The following is a 7738-nucleotide window of genomic DNA, read 5'->3' on the forward strand; positions in this document are numbered from 1 at the left end:
ACAAAGGGCGGCTTGACAAAGACAACAGACCACGTCGGCGTTACCCCTATTTCGCTCGTCCATTCCACTGCGTCGGAAGGGGCGGTTCCAGCAGAACGCCAGCTGTGGCCACTGCTCTTTCCCAGTCGTCTTTCAAGCGTCACCCCATAGGTGTAAAACCTCAATTATTTAATGATATGTGACTACGCAATTTAATATCAGTAACAACTAAGCTTGCAACCCGTCACGCGCGGATTGCAAGCTTACTCCACGTTACTCCACTGCGCACGTGCGTCTCTCCTTCTTCTTCTTCTTTAATACCTGGTGAAAAAATAGGAGAGGTTGACGCTTTATAGAAGCGCCGGCTACTCCTTCTCGCGTAAGTTACTGTTCGTAATAGGCATTTCAAGAGTCTCAAACTCACTGGCCAGTTCGGCGAAGGAAGCTCTTGCGGGAGAGTTCTTGCAATGTGCATGGAGTCAATGAACACAATACACTGCAAACACAAATTTGTCCCTGGTGTCCCTTAATGGAAGTCAGCAACTATGGTAGACACTTGATGGTGGTTAGGGGAACTTCACACAAAACAGCAGATCACAAATCACACAGAAGATTACAAATAAATCACACACTAGAGAAGTCACAATATGCAGTACAGAATGGAGGAAGGAAAAACTGCACAACGAGAAACGCAATAAAACGTAGTGTGGGTAGTCATGGTTGGAGACTCTAAGCGCAATAATACCAAAGTTAGAGGTACATTTCATACTAATAAAGTCCTAATAAAGCAGTACAGAATGGAGGAAGGAAAAACTGCACAACGAGAAACGCAATAAAACGTATAGTGTGGGTAGTCATGGTTGGAGACTCTAAGCGCAATAATACCAAACGTAGAGGTACATTTCATACTAATAAAGTCCTAATAAAGCAGTCTCTAGAAAGAATTTAAGTGCAGAAAAAGAACACCGTCGCTGACTGGGTGTTGTCCATGGTCCGAGAACTTTGGCGAGGTTAAACGGCCTATTGTCTAAGGACATGACCACACCTTTAAAGTTCCTCCTGGCATCGTCATGTCGGGGACATTCTAAGATTACATGATGAATCGTTTCATCAGGGTGACCACATAAACATCTTGCACTCTGAACTTTGCCGATTTTGTGGAGAAAATGCTTTGTGTAAGCAGTGCCGATACGCAAGCGGTGTATAAGCGTCTCTAAGCATCTGGATGTAGGTGTTGGAATTTTGAATCGCAGTAAGGAATCAACCTCAAAGAGCAGGCTGCTTTGGGACCGTTTATCAAACCATGTAGCATGGAAAAGGCTGTCACTAGCTCTCGTTAAAATATGTCGCAAGTCCGAAATGTAGAGGGGCAATATGTCGGAGGTTGGAAATTGGTGCGCTTGGCGAGCTGCCACATCTGCCGCTGCATTGCCGGGAATATTGCAGTGGCCAGCAATCCATTGAAACACAATATGGTGCACCTCACAGGCTCTAGTTAATGCTTTCAAAGTTTCATACACCAATGAATCGTTGAAAGCATTGCTAGTGTGTTTCATAGATGCTAATGCTGCTTGAGAGTCAGAAAGAATCAACCAATTTTGTGGAACTGCCACACTGCCGATGAACCGCAAGGCCAACAGAACAGCGTGAAGTTCTGCCGTAATTGAGGAAGTGTAATGGGACAGCCTAATTTTGTGTTCGTAGTGTAGGCTCGGTATTACAAATGCAGATGTAGAGGAGGTATGTAGACAAGACCCGTCTGTGTACACATGTGTGAAGCCAGGGTAGAGCATATATATTTGACAAAGAGACAGTTGCTGAACGGCGGCAGCAGGCAAATCCCTTTTTCGGAATAGACCCTGCACAGTCAACTGAACAGCAGGACTTGAAAGAAGCCATGGCGGATACACAGGGTTACCTGGCCAAACCTCGTACATAGGTAGAACGCTTATATTTGCCTCAAGCGTCCTGTGCATCCTACAACCTTTCCTTTCTAAAAGACCTTGTTTAAGATGATGGCGGGAATGCTGGGTTGATAATCGAAAAAAATGCCGACACGTTTCTACAGTTCGCATCACTGGGAAGGGAGGCTGACGAGCTTCAGCAATTACAAGAGGGCTTGACGATGATCTAGGAACACCTAAACAAACGCGCAAACTCCTAGCCAGCAACCTTTCAAGTCTTTCTTCAGCGGTGTTGGAAAGCCCGTGCAGAATTTGCGCTGAATACGCAATTCTTTGCCTAATTAATGCAGAGTGAACCTGTAGTAGTGATGATGTACGTCCACCCCATGATGTGCCCGTAAGCCTACGAAGAATATTAATAATTGCATTGACATTTCCTTCAAGCATCTTGATATGTGCAGCCCAGGAAAGTTCCCGATCTTATGTTACGTCCAGAAACCGATGTTCTTTTACGGTTTTAATAGGTTGACCTTCAAGGGAAAGAATGAAAGTTTTTAGTTGCTTTCTCGTGAAAGGCAACACGGCTGTTTTTGTATAAAGATAACGTCATCCCACACTCTTTTAGGAAGTTTCGCAGTTAAACCTTCCCGTAAGATGGACTGAAGGACGAGAGGATTGGGACCCGACGCCCATATGCAGACACCGTCGGCGTAGTTGGAATGCTGCAAGCCTGGTGGCAATCTGCGTGGTAAGTTGACCATGACACAATTAAATAGGAAAGGACTGAGGACACTGCCCTGTGGTACTCCCTGAGAAGGGACGTGCTCGGAAGTACGACCATTAGATGTTTCCATGAAAACTCTTTGGTTGGTAAGGAATTCTTGTATCCATCTCAGAGCTCGCCCATGTATGCCCATCTGCAACATACTTTGCAGGATATGAATGTGACTGGCAGGGTCAAACGCGCGCTTTATATAAAAAAAACCGCAATTGTTATGCTCCCACGACTGCGCTCATGCTCCACCCATGTCACAACATCAAGCACTGCGTCAATTGATGAACGCTTCCATCGAAATCCCGACATGCATTCAGGGAACACTTGTGTCACATCACACCACCATTGAAGCCTTGCCGCAATCATTTTCTCCATAAGTTTGCACAAACAGCTTGTCAGGCTCACTGGACGGAAAGACTCAAGCGACAATGATGTCTAGCCGGGCTTAGGAATTTCATTGAGACGCGCTGTCTTCCAAGACTCCGGAACAGCTTCTTGACTGCATAATCTGTTGAATAAAGCTAGCAGTGTGGACGTACCCGTTGGACCAAGATTTTTAAGCATGGCTATACGCGATGCCATCGGGCCCGGGAGCCGTTTTGTTGGGGCATGAAGCAAGTGCACTTTGTAATTCACTGATCGTAAAAGGACAATCTATTTCCGGGTGCTGGAGGTGGAGCTTTCGATGTACCTCGTCGTTGGCAAACTGCACGGAGGTTCTATATTCTAGAGAGTTTGTCTTGACACCTGGTTGAATTACCATTTTACAAAATTCATCAACTACAACTGGTGATAACGAGCTGCAGAAATCACGCCACCGTTTTCTTCCTAGCCTTTGAAGATGACGCTGTGTAACGGAGTGAATTTTTTGGCACTGATTGTAAGCTCGACACTCCCAGTTCGGCGATAATGTCGCTCCGCTCACCTTCTAAGAGCACGGAGACGCTCATATTCACTGTCAACTGCAGCGTAATGGTCTGGAACGGCGACTGCACGCGTGCACACACGGAAAGTGCTATGTATAAATTGTGTGAAATTTTCAATATCCACATGTGCACCAATATTCGCGGAAATGTGACGACGAAACAGCTGCTAGTTTGTGAGCTTAGCGTACCTCTTAGGCGCACTTGTGCACAGCTGAGAATGCTTTACTAGAATAGGGAAATGATCACTTCCACGGGTTTCAATATCTATTGTCCAGCTGATTCCGTTCAAGATGTCCTGGGAGCACAAAGTTATATCAATGGAGCTCGAGTACCGAAATCCCCGAAGAAATGTCGGGGACCCATCATTTAAAACTGTCAAATTACATCAGTCGGCAGCGCACTCAATGACATATCCGCGGGCATCGCAGTGATCACTTCCCCAAATTGAATTGTGAGCATTGAAATCTCCGCATATTATTGCATTATTCGTCTGTAACTGAAACATGCGGGTCAGTGTATCCACAGTAACACGGCAGGCACCCTGGAGGTATACACTCATAACAGTGATAGAAATGCTACCGAAAGAGACCTTACAAGCAACATATTCGACAACATCTGAGTTGCTGACCTCAAGCACATAAGAAGGGTAGTCCTTTCGAACAAATAACATTGCTCTGCTCACTCCTCCAGGTCGCGAAGATTTGTAAATTACATAATTCGGTAATCGAAAGGTGCCCGTTACGGCAGGCTCTTGAATACAAAAAATAGGGAAATTGAACTGAGCAACTAATTTACGGAAATTATCACATTTTGATCGCAAACTGTTTACATTCCACTGAAATATAATGGTGTTCTTATACCAGTTATTCAATGTCACAATTTCGAGGTACCAGGGTATGTAGTGAACACAGTAAAGGTTCCATGGCAAGGAGCGCTTTTACCTCGGGTACGTTGCTTGCTTGTGGTACTGCTGCCACGATGGCTCGAATGGCGGCAAAGAGCATTGGGAAGATCAATTTATCTATTGAAAAGGCGTTGGTATTAGCGGACGCCGACTCAGGCATTGCTCGAACCTGACTCCTGAGACTTTGGGGAGATGTCTGCTGATGGGAGCGCTTTCGCGGAATCCTGGAGTATCGCTGAGTTGCGGGAGGGCCTCTGATGTTCTGAACGCTGGATATGTACGCTCTGAAGGGCAGACACGTAGCTTTTGTTTTGTGTAGGTTGGCTGTTATCTGTGGCTCTTGGAGGGGGAAGTTGCACATGGTTGACTACTTCAGGATTGGGTAATGGCATCTTGAAACGAGATCTTGATTCATTAAGAAGCTCCTCTTTACGAAGTTGTGAAGCCTGTTTATACTGAGAACAACCAGAAAACGAAGCAGCGTGATCTCCTCCACAATTAGCACAGTGAGGCTGTCGGAGCAGATTACATTGTTTGTGGTCGTGATCTTGCGCACAAATTTTGCATCGACGCGTTTGGCGACAATTTCTAGCCATATGGCCAAATCTCTGGCAATTGTAACAGCGTACTGCCGGTCCAAAGTATTCCTCCACAGGGTGACTTGTAAAGTCCAGGAATATCCTCTCTGGCATCGGTCGGTCAGAACGGAACTATCACTGTTGTCGCTGGGCGCGTGTCAATACAACCATCCTCTTTGCGCTTGAACCGCTGTTATCGACGAACAGACAGAACAAAAATCTTTCAGGTAGTCAAGAAGTTGATGATCTGTGTATTGAGGTGGTACAAAACGTATTTTCCCGACATTACGGGTGTAAGACTCCGGAATCGATGGCTTGACACTTAGTCCTGCTAAAGAGGTTAATGATAGTAAGTGTTTTGCGGAAGAGATAGATGCCACAGTGACTGAAAATGAGCCATCCTTATTGACTCGGAATGATTGGACCTTCTCCTTTGCAGTAGAAATAATCTCCAACGCAACCCGATTAGGGTTTACATGCCAGAAATTTAGAGTCATGTCCAACGGCCTAAACGCCACCGGAATGCCTTGTATCCTCTGCTTCTTATAAGTTACAAGAGTGAAGGGAGTATTGTCGGCGTCAATGCCTTTATTTTCTCCTGAAACTTGAGGTGAGGTTTCATTTTCTAAAGTACCATCCTCTCCTTCTAAGCATGGTTTCTTCGAGCTTGCAAAATTGTCAGGCATGTCTTCGAAATACTTATTTGAAGAACTAAATGCAAACGCCGGTGGTGTTATGACATGACTGAAGTGTTCCTTTACATAAGTCTCTTCATTTGATTTACGAGTGGCACTCACGCGTTTTGTATGCTGCTTCCGAGCATGACGCTCTTGCCAATGATCTTGGTTGACCACCGCCGTGGCGAAGGAAAATGCAGGGTTTTGAATCCTCTCACCTGCTTTTTCCTGGTTTCCCGTAGTGATACAGGATCTCTTGCTTTGCAATGCACATAGAACATTTATGGAAACGTAGAATTCTGTACGAAACTGGAAAAATAACACAGAGCAAGGAAACAGCTACGGCCGCACCTTCATCTTCCTCTTCGTCCCTTCCACGTCTCTCCTTTATTCTCCTGGTGTGCACACTCGCTGCGCGCTACTCCACTGCGCATGCGCATCTCTACTCCATTCTCCTCCTCACAGCCGTATAAACAGCTATATAAAACAGGTGTGCACATGCGCTACGCGTTACTCCACTGCGCACGCGCGTCACTCCTTTATTCTCCTGGTGTGCACACTCGCTGCGCGCTACTCCACTGCGCATGCGCGTCTCTACTTTATTCTCCTCCTACCAGCCGTATAAACCAGGTGTGCACACGCGCTGCTGCACTGCGCATGCGCTTCTCTACTCCATTCTCCTCTTCACAGCCGTATAAACAGCTGTATAAAACAGGTGTGCACACGCGCTGCGCGTTACTCCACTGCGCACGCACGTCTCTCCTTAATTCTCCTGGTGTGCACACTCGCTGCGCGCTACTCCACTGCGCATGCGCGTCTCTACTCCATTCTCCTGCTCACAGCCTTATAAACAGATGTATAAAACAGGTGTGCACATGCGCTGCGCGTTACTCCCTGTCACGATTTAGACCCGCGTTCGTGAACCTGGGAGGGTAGGGGTACCCTCCAGCCGAGAGACGACATGCAGCGTGCTATTGGTGACGGTGACTGACCCCCGAGAAACCGTGCTCGGCGGTGTTTATTGCCCGGCCACACACAATGTTGCCCACCGAGCCTGGTGGGGCCACTGAACTTAGCGGCCAACAAATATCAGGGATGGGGGGCGCCACACACTTGTCACGAGGCAAAACAGCGCCACATCTTCCTGGCCAGCTGCGGGACCCGCGTCTTCGCTCTCCTGCTCGACCTGCTCAAGCCGGCCACGCCGCACGAGAAGTCGCTGGGTGAGCTGCTCGCTACGCTACGCTCGCGCTACAGCCCGGCTCCGTCGACGTTAATGAAGCGTTTTCGCTTCAATAACCGGAGCCGCCGAGACGGAGAGACGCTCGAGCAGTTCGTCGGAGCGCTGCGAGGGTTGGCGAGCGGCTGCGCCTTCGGGGAGCAGCTCGACTCGCTGCTCTGGGACCGTTTCGTCTGCGGCATCAATGACCCCGCCATGCAGACGCGACTCCTGGAACTTCCCGACCCCTCGCTGGACGACGCCGTGAAGGCAGCACTGGCGATGGAGGCTGCGGCCAAGGACGCGGGCGAGCTAGCACGTGCGGCCGGCTCACCGTCGGCGGAGGCGGCGGTGAACAAGATGGCGGCACGGCATGGCAGGTGCGTTCGCTGCGGTGGTGACCACCCCCCTTCACAGTGCCAGTTCGCGGAAGCGGAGTGCTTTGCGTGCGGACGAACTGGGCACATTGCTCGGGCGTGCCGAGGGGGGACGACGGCGGACGGACGGAAGCAGCAGCCGGCGTCGAGCACAGGTTCCGCGCCAGCCCACGGCCGAGGGAGTCGGCGCAAGGGTAGGCGGCGGGGGCGTGCGGCAGCAGCTTCGGGTGCAACGGCTAGGCTTCACATCGTGGCCGAAGACCCGCAGATGTTCGACATGTGGCACGCAGCCACAGTGCAGCCGGCGGTGCCACCATACTGGCTGACCGTCGAGGTCTACGGGCGCCCCATCTCCATGGAGCTGGACACAGGGGCCAGTGTGTCGGTCATGGCCGGGAA

This window comes from Haemaphysalis longicornis, unplaced genomic scaffold (assembly GCF_048455015.1).
Source record: "Haemaphysalis longicornis isolate Haplotype H1 unplaced genomic scaffold, Haemaphysalis longicornis Haplotype H1 scaffold_8, whole genome shotgun sequence".
NCBI classification, from domain to species: domain Eukaryota; kingdom Metazoa; phylum Arthropoda; class Arachnida; order Ixodida; family Ixodidae; genus Haemaphysalis; species Haemaphysalis longicornis.